This window comes from Malaya genurostris, chromosome 1 (genome assembly GCF_030247185.1).
Source record: "Malaya genurostris strain Urasoe2022 chromosome 1, Malgen_1.1, whole genome shotgun sequence".
Lineage (NCBI taxonomy): Eukaryota > Metazoa > Arthropoda > Insecta > Diptera > Culicidae > Malaya > Malaya genurostris.
The window spans coordinates 141,915,299-141,934,691 of record NC_080570.1 but is presented as its reverse complement, the minus strand read 5'-3'; positions in this window follow the sequence as shown (position 1 = coordinate 141,934,691).

Below are 19,393 nucleotides of genomic sequence, written 5' to 3'. Positions count from 1 at the left end.
TTTTTAAGAAGAAATCTTGGGCGAACTACTCTCGCTGTATGAGATAAGCAAAGACAAAGGCCCATAACTTCCTGAGTTTTGTTCCGATAGGCTTGAAACTTTCACAGAATATTCTTGAAATAAGAAAACATAAAGAAAATAATAAATGATTTTTCAAAAATGGTAGACCCTGCTCGCCCCTTAACTAAAGTATCCAAAATATTCCATTTTGGAAAAATACTAACAAATAGAAGTATCCGAAGATTTGGTGCTACTCTAAAGTACAAATAACATAATCAATATTGTATCATCCAGTGATTGTTAAATGTACTCGTATTCTTCCCACATTGACAGGACTAAAAAACAAATTGAACTTAAATCCTATTGAAATTAATAATTTTAAAAAGATAGTCTGAGAAACAAAATATGCAATATCAAACTACATTGTTACCGACGATACTGACAACACTTTTTCTACCGCCCTGCAGTAATATTAATTTCAACAAGTTGTACTTGCTTATGTCAATTTCAACCAATCACGAGCTGGTCCGAAACTGGCTCTCGAAGTGGAATAACAATTGTCAGGTCCTGTCCTACGGAGATAAATGTTCCAACACAGCCCACATTACTGTGCATTTCGCGTTTCTTCTCTGTAAAGCTGGGATGTGTTCCTCCTCAACGAAATAATCATTCTCCGGCACCATGCATTGCGCGACGCAGCGCCGCACGTGCCACGATGACCCACAAGCGGCTGCGTTCATTGTTTTGATTTTCGAATCGAAGCAAATCGGCTTAATCGTTGCCGCAGGAGCAATCGATTTTTTGCCTCGAGTCGAACGGGAATACATATGCCAGAGGAGGGCGAATATCACGGCACTGTATACCGTTTGCATCTCCCTTCTCGAATGACGATCGGTCGGTTCGGTTTTAAGCCGACCTGACTCCGAATGTCTCCGATCGGGCTGTACTCCTGCTGTTTGAGTTGATTTAGTTTTCACTTGAGTCGCCCGTGTTTTTTCTGGATTGGTTGGACGGTTTGCGCGAAAACGCCGGTGCGCCTCTGGCGTGTTTAACCGGGTACCCCCGAATTTCTGTCGCCCTGTTACTTTTAAAACATATTACTTAATTTTTAGAGCAATTTCAACTGCTAATTTGTTCGCGTAGGTCAGGGGCGCTCCCTCTCTCTAGACGAGTGGGAAAAAAATAAAACGGCAACGCATATGCAATACGATTGCGCATGTAGCTTCTTTAATCCCAGCTCAGCGGTAACCGTCATGGCCTCCTGGTACCTGTGCAACCAAAGTTTGGTGGCTGCGCGATAGTCGTCGCTATGGCGCACACATACGCACGCACAGTTCGTTCGGCCGCTAGTGTGTCCGTGTTCCGTTCGTACCACAACCATCCGGATTCGGGCGGTTCGGGAACGGTCGCCGCCGGGAACTATCCGAAAAATTTCGCTCCCACTAGGATTTGGTTCGAATCAATATTCCAACACCGAACAGTAACGGGAATACAGGAACGCCGAATGGGTTTGTTTGCCGTCTGCCTGCGCACTTCGCTCGAGCTGCCTACCAGGCGGCGACTGAGAGTACAAGAAGCGCGCGCACAATAACTTTCTGACGCATGTTCTGTCACGTTTAAAATGCGTCACATTGATTATTTATTAGGGTAAAGTGTTATGATATGGCACCCTAAGAAAATGTAGAATATATATTTTTGAGAATAGCTTTTAATGATGTTTTCATCTCTTTAGATGAAAAAATAGCAAACTCTTGGCATTACAATTCTTTTGTGGAATTAGGCTTTCTGTTTCAACAGACTTCCTAGCGTGCAGGATCATTATATGGCTAAATGTAATGAAAATGGATTGATAAAAAGAACATCAAAATCAATTAAATTAAATAAATAAATAATTAGGATTATTTACTACAAGCTGTTAGATCGAAGATGGCGCTGAAGGAAAAGCAAGTGCAAAAAGCAGTTGTGTGCGGTCGCTATGTAAATCCTGATCAGTCCGTAAGAAAACTTACAGAAAAGCTTGGTTCTCCTGCAAGCACTTTCCATAACGTTTCTAAATCTTTCGATACACGTTTGGCAACAGCCAGGAAGATTAGCAACGGAACAGATATTGCTGAAGAGACCAGATCTTTCGGTACATACTGTAGGTTGAAAAATAAAAACGTCCTCAAGTTTCGTGCCCGGACTCGTTTCGTGCCCGGACTCGCAAGTTATATCGTGAATAGTAGCTTCCCGGACGCGCATACCACCTCAAACACTCAACTATACGATGTTGATTCAGATTCTACGTATTTAAATGAGTGTTGCCATATATTCAAATTTGACAAGCAACCCTCGATTCATTATTAAAATCAGTATTTCCAGTATGAGTTTTTCTTAATGTCTAAAATTCAAATGAAGTGTTGAGAAAAATTGTTGTAAATTTGAAACAGGAGTTTTGAACAATTCTAATTTGTTCTCAATTATTGCTGTAGAAATTCACTACATCTGTAGTTCACCTTTATAATTAATTCACTGTATTCTAATTTTTACGTTTTGTCTTCAACTCATCAGTGCATTAGCACTTCATATTGAACTGCTAACGACACCTAACGGATCAACATAAAGTGCCACGGTTCCGGTTCCGAAAGTAGAGAGCCGGCTAAGCTTTCAGCTACAATTCACAATTTGTGACTTGGATATACATGCATTAGTTTTTGTGCCAAGTCACGATGAAGTCACCAACCAAATCGAATATTTCAAGATTCGCGGGGTTAAACCGAACTATAAAATTTCATACAAAAATGAAGAACGAATACAGTAGGGTATCAAATCTTAAGAGAACTTGGTTAGCGCAAAAGAAATGAATGCCGAGGTGACCAAGTACAACGAAGCATGCTTGATTCTTTTAATCATTTGGGTATTTAAAGACTGCCACAGAAAGTATGGACGTACTTCGATTTCGCTGTTAATAATGCACAAGTGTTAGATATTCAAATTTTATTCGATATACTGATAATATTAGACTACAACAACAGAATATTATTTTCAACATTTGCTACTTAGCCATTGTAGACTAGCTGGCGCACCTTTTTGCGAACGTTCCTCATTAAATTCCATACAGACTTCTTGGCGACAAGTTTTTACACTTTTTCCAATCTTTTTCGAACTGTTGAATGGTTGCCGAAACCAATACCAAATAATTGATATTGAAACTGAATTTAGAGTGTTTATATAAAACTATTTGATTGTTTCGCTACATACAGGGTTGCGCAAAGTACACTGAAACAATTTGTTCTCCTGTTACACTGGAAGAAACCAAACACGGCATAGGAAAATAGAAGAATGAAGGTTTATTTTAATCTAGTAGGATTCCATCATGGAGCACTGGAGTGTCACCCCATTTTTAGTTATAGCTCTTGAAGAATCAAACAACTTCTTTTTTACAAATATCGGATTGTGCAGAGGTCCTTAAGGGGCGGGTAGGGTCTAGCACTTTTGAAAAATCATTTATTATTTTCTTCATATTTTCTTATAGTAAACATTTGAAGAATTTCTGTGAAATTTTCAAGCCTATTGGAACGAAACTCTGGAAGTTATGGACCTTTATCTATGGCTATCTCGGCGCACAGGCCCAAGATTTCTACTTCGATTGACTTCAAAACTTGACAAAACATTCTTGAAATGTTTCGTTATAATAAATTATAAAAAAAATATGATTTTTTGAAAATGTTAGACCCTACGGGCTTCCTGGAGTAATTAATTGTTTCCATTGATTTTATAGACAAAAACCTTCAAACCCGTTTTTTCTCAAAAGCAGGTTTTGACAGTCCGTGTCCATCGTCATTCAAAAACTACTGCACCATTTTTTTTTCAAATTTTTCACACACTTTCTACATATAAAAAACCAGACCCCAACAGTTTTCTTTTCATTGTTTGTTACTTTGGGGAGGTTTAACAGCTACAAAATGGCGGATTTTTTCGCGAAAAATCGTAGTTTTCACTTTGAACAACCACCAAAAATTAAAAATAAATAAAACAGAAACGTTGGGGTCTAGAAAAACTTCTACTCTAACTATGCTGCGTTCGTTTGTTTACTTCTGATTAGTCTGCCCTGAAATACAATCTTAAGTCTTGGCATTACATTCCTTTTGTGGAATTTTACCTTTCTGTTTGAACAGACTTCGCAGCCGATTCTTAGTGTACAGAATCATGGTACTATGGATCCTACTGACACTAAGAATCCTTCCAGATCGGGGCTCGAACATACGACAACTGGCTTGTATGACCAGCGTCCTATGCATTGAACCACCAACCCGAGGTCAAATACAAATAGGAAATACAGTGGACACCACAAATCATGATTTTTAAGAAGCGTCCTCAAAAAACCCTCTTCACCGACTTGTTTCTCAATATTTTTCCACGAAAAAATTACAAAATGTTGTTCAAATGATGCTTTTTATCATGCAAAACATTTTAATTTATTTTGTTGAACGATAATTCTGGAAAAAAATCGCAAAAATGATGACTTTTTTCATCGTTTAGAACCTACCCCCCCCCCCCCTTTCTCGCTGATTTTCCTACGAAAATAACACATGCACTGCATTTGGGAGTTCATAGGTTGGTCTCCAGCCGATTTTTTTTCGTTGAAAGTCAATTTCTCCATATTAAATCCCATACAAACTTTCCAAGTAACCATATGCACATTTACAACTCTATTTTTACATTGTTAAGGTATAATTACACTAATCCTACATTCTTTAAAGCAATGTGCATGAAATTTGCATTCAAAACGCAACTGAGCATTATTTTACAACAACCCTCCGCCGTGCTATATATCGACATTTAATGCTATATTTTAGAGCAACGAAACTTTAGTAAAAAACTATAAGAGTAATAATCCTATAAGAGTCTAATAATCGCCCCTTTACAGCTTTATAATAGAATTGTAAAATCATATGTAACTCCGCTGTATTTAATCAAATTTTACGCGAATTTTTAAAGTTGAATTAATGTAAAGTTATAATGCGTCGTGGTCACTTGGGTAGTGTCATCCCGAAAAAAATTTTGTTTCGAAAAAAATCGACTTTCTGGGAATCGAAATCGAAGAAAAAAATTTCGATTTTTTTTCAGAATTACATGAAAGGTCGGAATTCAGTGTCAATTTGTTTTGAAAAACTAGACTGATAAAAAAATGTTTAATATTTCGGAAAAAAGGGGGGGTCACGAAAAATTTTTACTACAGATCATTGAACTTTGCAATATATAAAGCATTTTTATAAAGGAATCGGAGAGGTTAAAGCAAATAAAAACCAACTAAGTAAAAATCACAAACAATAATAACCAATATTCGAAAACTTGTAAAGTATAGTACATTTGACATTGTAGCCAATTAGTTAAAAAAATTTAGTAACTTAGTTAAGAAATATAAAGGATTACGGAGACGAACTACGGGGATAACAGAAAAAAGTGTTATATCATAAGACATTTCTAGCAAATTTTCTAATATTTATTCCAGTTGCCAAAATTTTGGTAGGAGAGGGGAGGGGGGGGGGGTTGTCATTGTCACTCCAAAAAATGTTTTGGGGGGGTCAACAAGCTCTTTGCTTTGGATCAACATTATATTTCTAAAACTTTTTTCTGATTTTGGTTGGGGCCAGGGCAATCAATGTGGAATATGTGATTGAAACACTGATCCAATCAGTCTCACGGAAGATTCTTGCAGTCATTTTGTTCAAAACTTTTTTATTATATGCTTGACATTTAGAGCAAATTCAGAAGCTGGATGTTTTAAATGGACGATCTATAATAGAACTGAAATTGGAACAAACGTATCTCGAGCAAGTCGTTTTAATTTTATTTATTCGAACAGTTCTACTGTCAAATTTACAACTGGTATACGCTGCCGTTTCATGTTTTGTATTTTTGAAACACGAGTAAATCGCTTTTGGGGCTGTCAGTTTTTTTTGTTATAATTTCCAGATCTAAATTTCAAAACTGACACAAATTGTGCATCTAGAACTGGAACACTCCTGAACATGCCCTCAGCCAGCCGTTCTAGATTTAATTATTCGAACAGTTTTACTGTCAAATTTAAAACTGCTATCCGTTGCCGTTCTATTTTTTCTATATTCGAAACACGAGTGTCGCTGCTGGGCTGCCAGTTTCCTTCGTTCATAAATTTTCGGATATAAATTTTAGAATTGACATAAATTATACATCTAGAACTAGAACACTTCAGAACATGCCCTTAGGGCATGTTCAGTAGTGTTCTAGTTCTAGATTCATAATTTATGTCAGTTACAAAATTTAAATCAGAATTTTATAACAAGAAAAATTGGCAGCCCCAGCAGTGTTTTACTTGTGTTTCAAATATACAAGAAATAAAACGGCATCGTAGACCAGTTTTAAATTTGACAGAAGAACTGGTCGAATAAATAAAACTAAAACGGCTTGCTGGGGATACGTTTGTTCCAGTTTCTGTTATATTAACGATCTTCCATATAGAACTTCTAGCTGCTGAATTTGCTCTTAGTATTGCTGCAATTGTCAGGGAATATAAGGATTATTGAGAAAACATTTCAAACTGATATGTTGTGACTTTGATCTCTGCCATGAAGTTGTCGTATGTTCAAAGTATTCTACACTCAAAGTAAACATCACTTAGTATTCAAATTCAAAAACATATGATTATTTTCCATAATACTTTGCACGTAAAACTTACTTTTCCCATATATGACAGCCATGTGTCCCACATAATGAAAATCAATGTTGACAACACGTAAGTTTTATGTGAATTTCACTTTCATATTATTAGTATATCACATGTGTTATTATATGAAATCCATATTTTATTTATCTGTATTTCATTTAACTTCCATTTATTTTTCCAATGGTGATCAAACGCTCATCTGTGATTTATTGGCAGAATGACTGATGTTTATTGAATGAAAATGATTTTACGTTTCCTTTATATATTTAAAATGAGTTTTTCTAATTTTTATAATAACGAATATATAAGCTAAATTGATACTTATAATAACTGACACAGTGTAGCGTCCATATAAAAGTAGCATTCCGTTGCCGACATGAAACGAAAAAGTCGCTGTTGTTCGACCGTATTGTTCGCAGTTGAGCTATATAGCATTCTAGAAAATGTTAAATATAATTATTTTTAGAATTTTTTTTGATAGCTCGTATAAACTTACGTAAAAGCTCAAAGAAATAATTTCTAATCCTAAATCTGCGAGCACTTTTTTCTTCGTTACTTACCGCCATTTTTATTTCAAACAATTTTCACAGCTTACAATCACGTAATTTACACATGAAATCTACCTACGTGCTTCACACATAAGGCGTAAATGCTGTACACTTAAAAGTTATCGAGATTTCAATTAAATATTATAAATTAACATATAAATGTTACATGATGCATATGAATATAATGTGGTGGGCTTTTTTCAATAAGTATGTGATTTTCACGTAAATCCAATGGGAGATTTTGGCTCAGTGTATCAGGTCTGCACTTAAGATTAACATATGATGACATTTGATTGAGTTATATGACGGCAATGTTTAATGTGGTAATATTTTGAAGCACAAATGAAGCGTACTTCTTATGTTAGAGAGTCTAAAACTTGAAATTTATTTAGAGAAACACATTTGAATAAACTGTCGCTATTTGGCAGTATTTAGCATTCAGCTGTTTGAAAGTTTTACCGACATCCGTTAATATTATTTGTCTGCCTCGGCGAAAGACCATATGGTTAAAGTCGAGGTGAAATAAACTTACAATACTAATAATATGATTTTTCTATTCTTCCAGTATCGAAAAAAAGTTTCTAGTGGTAACGAAACAAAAGCAAAAAATTAATGAAAATTTTACTATTCATTTTTTATCATCACACTTGTTTTTCTGGGACCACAAAACTGAGTAAAACATGTACACATTCGATCAGGCTATCAGGAAAAAAGTAAAGCTGTCATGCCGCTGTTCTCGAACTCTTGTGATAATAAATCCCAAAAAAAGAAGAATTGACCAGCCTCCTTCGCTCAAGCTACTAATAATTTATCGGAGAAATTCTGCATTTGAGATGAGGGTTAGGATATTTTTATGTGCTCTTTATTTATAATTTTTTCAAAATGAATCATTTTTTTGAAAATCTAATGGATTTTAAGAATAATTTAAATTTTGAATTGAAAAAATAAAGAAAACTTTCAAAATTAAAAATGCAACCCAATTACAATAATTCAAACCCTACACTTTAAGTAAACCTAATTAAAAAGAAAGATCCGCAGCGAACACGCCTTTAAAGAAAAACTTTAGAAAAATGGGACAGAAAAATCAATGCGCGTGTCTTCCCAAATAACAGGAATCGATGGGCACAGAAGAGATGTACCAATCGAACAACACATACCTACACCCGACTAGTTCACGGGCAACACCGAATTCGGTACAGCGTAAACAAAATCGAACTGCAATCTTCACCGGTTTCTGTACCCCCATCCTTGCCACGTAAAGCAGAGCGAAACCAAACAAATTACGAAAAATAAAACTCCAATATCACAGCAGACCAAACGCGCAACAGCCCGCTGGAACATCCGGCTGATAAATTGTAAACACATTCAACACCACCTTCGTCGTCATCGTCATCATCATCGTCCTCGCCGTCGTCGTCGGGATGCAATGAGAAACACATTGGGAATGGAAAACGATCGATAATCAACACCCGAACCCCGGTGCCGGAAAGCACGTGCCGGATTGACTCCGAAACGAAATTCCGCTGCGCGGACATATTATCGATCGCAACCGGGGTTCACCTGCTGCATTGTCCTGTGGGGGAGAAAGAGTGAGAGAGAGAAAGAGAAAGTGCGCAGCCGACCATCCATAATTCTACCATCCCAGAAGGAGAAATTAATCGGTGATTGAATTTCGAGAAGTTGGTTGACCTGATGACGATGCATAAGCATCTACGCATTATTGGTCTGAGTGAGCAAGAAGCAAAACCACGTGGTGATGATTTACCAGAACTGTCACCTGTTACGCTACGAACGGGTTACTGCGTTTGAACATTTCCGTCTGTCGGTTAAGAGTTCGTCTGCGTTTGATCGTCGATGACAGAAAATCATTGGCCGATGTGAGAATACGGAGGACACACCTACCATTACGACAAGTTAACCTGCAATTGATTGCCACCAACTTGGGTGGAGAATGATAGAAAGGGTGACAGAAAGGTTTGTGCTTGACTTTCGGATCAATAATTTGGTCGCGCATGGTTATTGGGACTGACAGCATCTACAAGAAAATGCTGGTGCCCTGTTCGGTTCAAATCAAATATTGGTTTCCCTAGTTCATTTTTTCGTTCGATATTTTTTGACGTGAGAAGATCGGCCTAATTTTGTATCGATCGGTTCAGATCGATCAATATGCCAACTGCCATGTTGAATGTCAGTTTAGATTATTTCGAATTTTGCAGTCAATTTAATTAATTTGTTAATTCGAGATGAACGGTTTCCGGAACCGATAAAAAGATCGTTTGGTGTAAATCTGCGCATACACACGGAACCACCCGCGATCTCGCAATACTACTAGAATATTAGTTGGTTTTCTTAATTCGATTATTAAAAAATTGGTACAACTAATGGGCCATCTAACGTTGTATTTCACAGCTAGAGGCGTACATGTGCGAGGATGATGATTGAAATTTTAGCCGTCAAAATACAAGGGAAAACAATTTTCTACTTGCAAAATCTAACAACGTCTTTTGTTCAAGTGGAAAGTTTATTTTAGAGTGAGAAAAATCATTTTCTACCTCTGTTTTTTTCGCAGTACCCCAGGTTCTGTTTCATACAATGATAATTCAGATCCGATCTTAGCATGCGATGATCATTTTGAAATGATTTTATTTGTCGCGTACATCATGAAATATTACTTGAAATACCGTACAGATGCGCAAACCTAACCGAATATGCGATATTTTGTTGAGAAATTATGAGTTTTTTACCGCACTTTGGATTTATTTTTCTAGCGTTCAAAATAACCTCAACCGAATCGAACTAATTCGGGAAACATATCATCTTATAAAAACAAACACGAAAAAAATGAAAATAAATGTTCTTACATTTTACGATGAACAGTTCTTAGGACAGGTTCTAAAATTGTACAAAATAATTGAATCAAATGAATGAAACTTTCTGGACAAGTAGACTTTGTATCAAAAAATCACTTTGCATACTCTATTTTTCCAAATTTGACCCAGACTGTCTTTTGAAAAGGGCTAAACATTTTCAACCATTTGGTTTTTTCATAGAGCTGTTGTCGAAAATGATAAATCCTATAGAAAGGTGGTCCAATTTCTCAATAAAAATGCTGTAAAAAAACTTATTGAGTCTACACTGAAAAAAATAATTTTGAAAATTTTTAATTTTCACAAAATTTTTAAAAGTTACAACACAAAACCATTATTGATTTTGATAAAATTTTGTCCCAAGACAGTCGATTAAGTTCCCAACCAATCGATCATACATTGCAAGATGGGCACATTCATAGAAAAAAAGTTTTTCAAACAAAAACTATTTCGTGTCCCCACTGAGTTTTTTATGCAGTGTATTTTTATTAAACACAAAACTAATCTGAAAGACTTAATCACAGAGCTTAAAATTGTCACGCATTCGCAATGAAAGAAACCATTTCAGCAGTCTCATTTTCAATGTTTTACTGTCTCATTCGTAAATGACAGACACCAGAACAAACGAAGAGAGACGAAGCATTTTTGTTTCTCACTGAAAAAATGAGAGAGTATAATTGCCAACGTCACGGTTTCCTCTATGACAAGACGAAACCAAACTAACGTCTGAAGGGAGCATCAGCAGAATTTCAGTTCTCATTCTTTCATATCAATGTATTGAAAATCTGTGACGCTTGGCTAAAAAGGATGACTAAAATATGACAAATCGAAGTAATTACATCCCAGAGCCTCCTTGGAAACCAAAACTACTACAAATTCGAGCACCAACAGGTAAAAGTCACTGTGAAACCTTTTTCTGTCATTTTCGGTTCTCAAAGCTTCGGTTGAATATCGACACTGCATACTATGGGATTTTCACTGAAAACCGCAAATGACTGAAAGGGTAAATGAAAGAAAAAACACAATTTTGAAACTACTGTCCCGCTTATGTCATTGACTGGACATGAATCTCGTTCTCATAGTTTGCAAGCGAAGCGTAGAGTGACAGTAGTTTCTTGACATTTTCGTCTATTTTTCAGTCAATGAAAATGACTTTTATTAGCTCTGCTTAATCATTCAAGATTCCAATGAATCTCAATTTTTGAGTAAATTTCACCGAATGTTGCTAGTTGCCCGATGTTTGCCGAAAATATCAGTGCTGGATAAGAAACAATTTTTTTTTCGGAAAACGCCCATATTACAATATATGGAAGGTTGGCAGGGAACATGATTATCTATGTTGGTCCAAAAAAAAATTTCAGTTTAAAACTCAATTAGTAATTAGTTCAGTATTTTCATTCGAGAATTAGATTTATTTTGAGAATATCACCTGCACAAATTTTGTGGTTGTAGGATTTGTCATTTTCTACTTTAATTAATTGCAAAAAAATTGAATTTCTACTTTACCTGCAGAAAAATGTCCTTTTCAAAAGATAGTCTAGATCAATTTTGGGAAAGTAAAGTGAGATAACCGTCGATGTATTGTAAGGTGGGCAGTTTTAAGATAGAAAGTGTTTCTTACTAAAACTTTTTCTAGCCAATTGTTGATATTTTCTGCAAATATCGAGCCGACACTATTCTGTGAAATCTCCTCTCAAATTGAGATTCATTAAATTCTTGGATTATAATGACTTTTAGTTAAGATTAGTTTTCGATAAAAAGCACAGTAAATGTTTTTTTTTTATTTTTTTATTCAATATTATAATACAATTTTAAGGCACACTGCTTAAGCTCTAAGATGCCAAGGGTATTTACTAATCTTAATTACGATTATATTAAAACTAGAATAGTATCATTATGTAATGCCGGTGAATTGGATATTGCATGAGGGTCTCCCATATGGCGTTTGCAAATGTCCATGTTGGCCGCATCCTTCGGTCCGTGTGGGTCCGCGGGAAACACCCCCAGGCTACGAAGGCCCGGCGGGTGGCCCGCATGCTGGTCATCGTCTGGAGCGTAGGACCGTAGGCGGTGATGGTGATGTTACGAAGAGATGAGAAAATAAAAAAGTAAATATTGTGAAAACCGAGGTAAATAGGGGGTATGGAAACAAAATGTCTGAAAACTACAGAGATCTAATTAGTTGCCATCGAGATGGTGAAGAGACATGGAAGGGGGGAACGAAAAGTTAGTGACAAAAAAAGATCTTGTTAGTTCCAATGAAGATGGTGGACAGGGACGGTGATCGAGAGAATCGGGCGGATGTTAGTGTCGAACCTGTAGGTAGAGATTATACTTTCTGAGCGAGGTATAACAGATTACACTTGGATATTAATGTGTTTGAGGTACTGGTATATAAGAAGCATATAAGAGATATCCCGACTAGCCAACACATCTCGGACCGGAACTTCAGGTGGTCTACCTCGGGCCCTTAGGGAGTCCTTTAATAAAGACCTGGCGTCACGATACTCCGTACACGTCCATACGACATGCTCGATGTCCTGATAACCGTCACCACAAGCGCAGAGACCGCTCTCCACGATTCCAATACGCCGGAGATGTGCGTTGAAGGTGTAATGGTTTGACATGAGCCGAGACATCACACGAATGAAGTCACGACTCACGTTCATCCCCCTGAACCAAGGTTTCGTCGATACCCTAGGGATAATGGAATGCAGCCATCGTCCCAGTTCGCCATTGCTCCATGAAGTTTGCCAACTTTCGAGAGTTTTCTGACGAGAGATACTGAAAAATTCATTGAAGCAGATTGGTCTTTCATAAATATCACCTTCTAATGCGCCCACCTTAGCCAATGAGTCTGCCTTTTCATTGCCTGGAATGGAACAATGCGAAGGGACCCAGACTAACGATATTAAATAAGACCGTTCAGATAAAGTTCTCAAATGTTCCCGTATTTTCCCCAGGAAATATGGGGGATACTTTCCTGGCTTCACTGCGCGGAGAGCTTCTATTGAACTTAGACTGTCCGTGACAATGAAGTAATGGTCTTTGGGCAAGGTTTCAATGATCTCGAGGGTGTACTGAATAGCAGCTAATTCTGCGACGTAGACTGAAGCCGGATCACTGAGTTTGTACGAAGCGGTGATGTTCTGATTGAAGATTCCGAAGCCTGTGGACCTGTTGATGTTTGATCCGTCAGTGTAAAACATCTTTTCACAGTTGACTGTTCTAAATTTATTATAAAAAATATTTGGGGCCACTTGAGGGCGCACGTGATCCGGAATTCCACGAATTTCTTCTCTCATGGATGTGTCGAAAAACACAGTAGAATTAGTAGTATCCAAGAAATGAGCACGGTTGGAAACAAACGAAGAAGGATTAATATTCTGATCCATGTAATCAAAATACAAGGACATAAAACGGGTCTGAGAATTGAGTTCGACAAGCCTTTCGAAGTTTTCAATCACCATCGGATTCAAGATATCGCATCGGATTAGCAATCGATATGAGAGATCCCAGAATCGGTTTTTCAACGGTAAGACGCCCGCGAGCACTTCGAGACTCATCGTATGAGTCGACTGCATGCAACCTAAGGCAATACGCAAACAACGATACTGAATTCTTCCAGTTTAATGAAATGGGTGTTCGCGGCGGATCGGAAGCAGAAGCATCCATATTCCATTACGGACAATATCGTTGTTTGGTACAGCCTGATCAGGTCTCCTGGGTTTGCACCCCACCAAGTTCCGGTTATTGTGCGAAGAAAATTGATTCTCTGCTGGCATTTTTGTTTCAGATATCTAATGTGACATCCCCAGGTGCCTTTGGAGTCGAACCAGACCCCGAGATATTTAAATGTGAAGGCCTGAGCTATGGTTTCACCCCCTAGTTGAAGCTGTAATTGTGCTGGTTCTCGCTTTCTTGAAAATACGACCAGCTCAGTTTTCTCCGTAGAGAACTCGATACCCATTTGAATAGCCCATGTCGACAAGTTGTCGAGGGTATCTTGTAATGGTCCTTGGAGATCGGTAGCTTTGGGTCCTATAATGGACACAACGCTGTCGTCGGCAAGTTGTCTTAGCGTGCAAGATGTGTTGATACATTCATCAATGTTGTTTACGTAAAAGTTGTATAAAAGGGGGCTTAAGCATGAGCCCTGAGGAAGACCCATGTAACTGAATCGTATTGTCGACAAATCACCATGTGCAAAATACATGTGTTTCTCGGACAATAGATTATGTAAAAAGGTGTTCAAAACCGGCGAAAGACCATGCTGGTGCAGCTTCTTAGATAGGATATTTATAGAAACTGAATCAAAAGCCCCCTTGATATCTAGAAATACTGATGCCATTTGTTCTTTACGAGCAAATGCCATTTGAATTTCGGTTGAGAGCAACGCAAGACAATCGTTCGTTCCTTTACCCCTGCGGAAGCCGAATTGTGTATCTGAAAGTAAACCATTAGTCTCGACCCAATTGTCTAGACGGAAGAGAATCATTTTTTCGAACAACTTCCGGATACAGGAAAGAATAGCAATCGGCCGATACGAATTGTGATCGGAGGCTGGTTTCCCAGGTTTTTGAATGGCGATAACTCTCACTTGTCTCCAGTCGTGTGGAACAATATTACCCTCGAGGAACTTGTTAAACAAATTCAGCAAGCGCCTTTTGGCAGAGTCAGGAAGATTTTTCAACAAGTTGAATTTAATTCTGTCTAACCCCGGGGCCTTATTGTTACACGACAAGAGCGCAAGTGAGAACTCTACCATCGAAAACGGTGTTTCGTTTGTATTCGAAGTCGCGGCGCGGGATATCTTCTGTTCCGGAACAGAATCAGGACATACTTTTTTAGCGAAATCGAATATCCAGCGGTTAGAATATTCCTCGCTTTCGTTCGTTGTGTTTTGGTTGCGCATTCGTCGGGCTGTGTTCCAAAGAGTGCTCATCGATGTTTCTTTTGTTAATCCGTCAACAAACCGTCGCCAGTAACCTAGTTTCTTTGCTTTAACTAAGTTCTTCATTTGCTTATCTAGCGCTGCGTAATTTCTATAATTATCAGGTGTTCCATATTTTCTGAACTTTTTGAATGCTAAAGATCTTTCCGCATTCAGTGATGAGCACTCTTTGTCCCACCACGGGTTGGGAGGACGAATGTTAGTATTCGCGCCGGGTATACGTTTCGTCTGAGCTTGAATCGCAGTGTCGAGAATCAAGCCAGCCATAAACGTATACTCTTCCTCCGGAGGAAGTTCTTGTGTTGTTTCTAGTTTCTCAGATATCGATATTGCGTAGCATTTCCAATCAATATTTCGTGTGAGGTCATACAAAACATTGATTGTTTCCGATGGTCTTAATCCGCTGGCGATTGAAATTACGATAGGCAGATGATCGCTACCGTGGGGATCAGGGATTACCTTCCACGTGCAATCCAACCGTAGCGATGTCGAGCAGAGGGATAAGTCCAGCGCACTTGGTCTTGCTGGTGGTGCGGGAATTCGTGTCATTTCTCCCGTATTCAAGATTGTCATATTGAAGTTGTCGCAAATATCATGGATCATAGCTGATCTGTTATCATCATGAAGACAACCCCATCCCGTACCGTGAGAGTTAAAGTCTCCTAAAACTAACGTCGGTGCGGGAAGAAGTTGCATGATACTGCTGAGCCAGTGGTACCCAACTGAGGCTCTAGGGGGAATATAGATGGAAGCAATACAAAGGTCCTTGCCTATAATTGTGACATGACATGCGACAACTTCAATACCTGATATCGAGGGGAGGTTAATTCGAAAGAAGGAATAGCACTTTTTGATCCCCAAAAGTACTCCTCCGTAGGGATTATCTCGATCCAGGCGAATAATGTTAAAATCGTGGAAGTTTAGTGATACATCAGAAGTTAACCAAGTTTCGCACAATGCAAATGCGTCACATTTCAGATTATTTACTAAGTATTTAAAAGGATCTATTTTCGGGATGATACTTCTACAGTTCCACTGTAAAACAGTGATCGAATCCTTGACCTCGTTCGAAAAATTAGCCATCGAAGGAAACGATTGCTGAGAGGAGGGGCCATTTTGCAGTCAGCTGCATCAAAAACATTTTAACTTTTGGCAGGAAAGTCATCAAAATACCTTTTAGGGGGTCAGAAATGTTGAAGACGGAAAATATAAAGTCCACAATGTCACTGAATTTTACAAGTCCAGCACTTGATGTGTTTTCTGGTTCCTTGGGGACTTTCGGGGTTTTGGGTGTCCCCGGAAGTGTTGGATATTCTTTCTCCGATTTCAAGTCTCCGGAACTAGGAGCTTTTGGCTTCTTCTTTTCGTTTTTTTTACCAACACTTCCTTCTGCTGTTACTTTTGGAGGGCCTTCAAGAGATATCTTCGAACCCTTTCTAGGGAGTTTAGGAGATGATATATTTTTCCTCTTCCTAAAACTACGAGGGACAGTTGAAGATGTACCTTCTTGAGGATCGTCAGAGTCGCAATCGTCCGTAGACAAACAGGTGTAGGGGTTCTGTTCAGGTGGTGTGGCGATTTTCAGCATTTCTGCGAACGAGCGGTTTGATCGTTGCTTGAGAGATCGTTTCAAATGATCTCCACGCAATTTATACGCAGAACATGCTGTGAGGTCATGCGGGGCCGCCCCACAATAAAGACACTTTTCAATGTTTCTGTCGCAAACGCCATCCGCATGACTCTCTCCACACTTCGAGCAGCGGGGCCGATTTCCACAATGGGAAGCTGTGTGTCCTAGTTGTTGACAACTAGTGCAATTCATTACCCGTGGTACGAAAAGTCGTACAGGTAGACGAACCCTGGCCAGGAGAACGAATTTCGGCAAAGCCGAGCCGGAGAAGGTCACCCGATACGAGTCCGAGTGGGGATAAGACTTTGTCCCATCCGCGGCGATCGATACTGAATGCAAACGTTTGCAGTCCAGTATCTTGACATTCTTAAGCAAGGGATCTTTAAAACATCCGACCCCATGTTTGAGAATGTCCTCGCATGTCAGACTTGGATCCGTGATCACTCCGTCTATCTCGACTTCGCGAGCTGGTATGTAGACGCGGTAGTCCCGCGTAAAGTGGTCGTTTCGAGCGATCTCATTAGCATGTTTCAGACTGGTCAACGAGACCCTGAGCTTATCGGGACGAATTTTTGAAATAGATTTCAATGTTGCATATTTCGACTCCAAGTCTTTAGATATTTTCAAAATATTAAGCGGTTTATTCTTCTCTTTGGTCCGAAAATAAACCACATAAAGGCCGGTCGAGGGTGAAGGCTCTTCGGGATACTGTTTAACCCGGTGAGTTTTACTATTTGGGGCAGATTTAAAATCTGTTTCCATTTTATCTTCGGGGGACAGGGGAGAATTTAATGGACTTGCCATAGCGCGGTTGAGGTTCCGCGCAAATTATAGGGGGAGTCAAAATATAGGACGATAAAGGGACACGAAGGGAAAAAATATTATACTTAGCTAATGATCCGTAGCAACTCGGCCGCTGAGGCCAAGCGTTAGTTACAACGACCTCCGAGAATAAATATGCACACAGCACCGGTTCACGGCACCACACTAAACGTCGATTCACTGTTCTTATTGTTTTAACACAATAGCACCCGGCACTGTCTAACGGTATTTATTGTTTATACTGTATTGATCTACCGCACAAGCTCACGACAAAAGATCTGATATTAAATGACCTTGAAACGGATTAGAATGGATTAACGCACAGCTGCTCTAATGCAAACTACCATCCGATCGATACGACGGTCACGAAAGGAATCCAGTAAATGTTTTATCATCAATTAAAATGTTTTTTGCCTTTCTCATATAGAAAGGTTATGCAATCACTTGAAAAACCGACTAGTGAAAACCAGTGTAGTAGTGTCATATACCATTCGACTCAGTTCATCGAGCTGAGCAATGTCTGTTCTCTCTCTCTCTCTCTCTCTTTCTCTCTCTCTCTCTATGTGTGTATGTGTCAAATAATCTCATTAGGTTTACTCGAAGATGGCTGGACCGATTTTAACAAACTTAGATTCAAATGAAAGATCTCGTGCTCCCATACGGAATTCCTGAATTCCATCCGGATCCGACTTCCGGTTCCGGAGTTATAGGGTAAAGTGTGTTCAATATTGTACACCGTCACTTAAACCGGCGAAACAAAAAACGTAAAAATTTTTCTAAACTGGTCTCAAAACTACACAAATCGATAGTCATTATCAGTAGGCAACTAAACAAACCGATTCCGGCTATCCTGGTTCCCAGTATCCGGCTCCGGAAGTGCCGGAAATAGTGGTCATATATAGCAAAATGGATCTCACTTACTTTTTCTCAGCGATGGTTTGACGGATTTCTACAAACTTAGATTCAAATGAAAGGTCTTACGGTCCCATACGGCGGAACAAAAACCGTGAAAAATGTTATAAACTGGACTCTAAACCGTTATTCCCAATCTTAGGGTCAATTGGCAGGTCTTATGGTCCTACCAAAAATTACTGCATATTTTCGGATGCAACAAACATTTAAATCGTAATTTAGAGTGCGTACTAGTAGAGTTTGTATGTCATGTTAGTTGGTGGCCGTACGAACCGACTTTGATTATACCGGTTCTCGGGTTCCGGTGCCGGAAGTGCATATAATAGTGAACAGGGCCGGTGAAACATATTAAGCCCAGGTGGGTAGTTTTTCGATTTTTTAACAATATTTTGTTTCGTTATTAATTTGCCTGAAACGTGTAAATTCGAAGTTTGAAGCACATTGCACATTTAAGGATTAAATACGCCATGAAACTATTGTGGGGTTATTCGAACTGTTGACATAGGACTCCCCAACTAGATTCAAAATCACTGCCTATATTTGTTTTGAGTATTAGGGCAGTGGCCTTGTCTTGTTCCGTATAAACTTATTTGTGTGTGCGAATTTTCGAAATTGATTCTGTAGGAATTTTAGTTACTCTGACCGTTAAGTTCGTTGGGACTGATGATGGAAGGTGCTGAATTCGCGCATGTCATCCTGCCGATTTTCGATCAAAATGTGTCTCGTGCGAAGCGAACTGCGCATAAAACAAATCCATAAACAGTCCAGTCGCTGATGTGCATAAAACATTACTCAAAAAGTCCCATGACTGACACAAATGTCAAACTTACCTCATTTATCAAGAGAACCAACCTTCAGATGTCAAATTTTCACCTTGATCTCACCGTGGCGTTACTTGTTCACTTATGGAAAAATGGAAATAACGAGTTCTGTATGCTGATAAAGCAACGGTTTGAGAGGTGTTACCCGCAC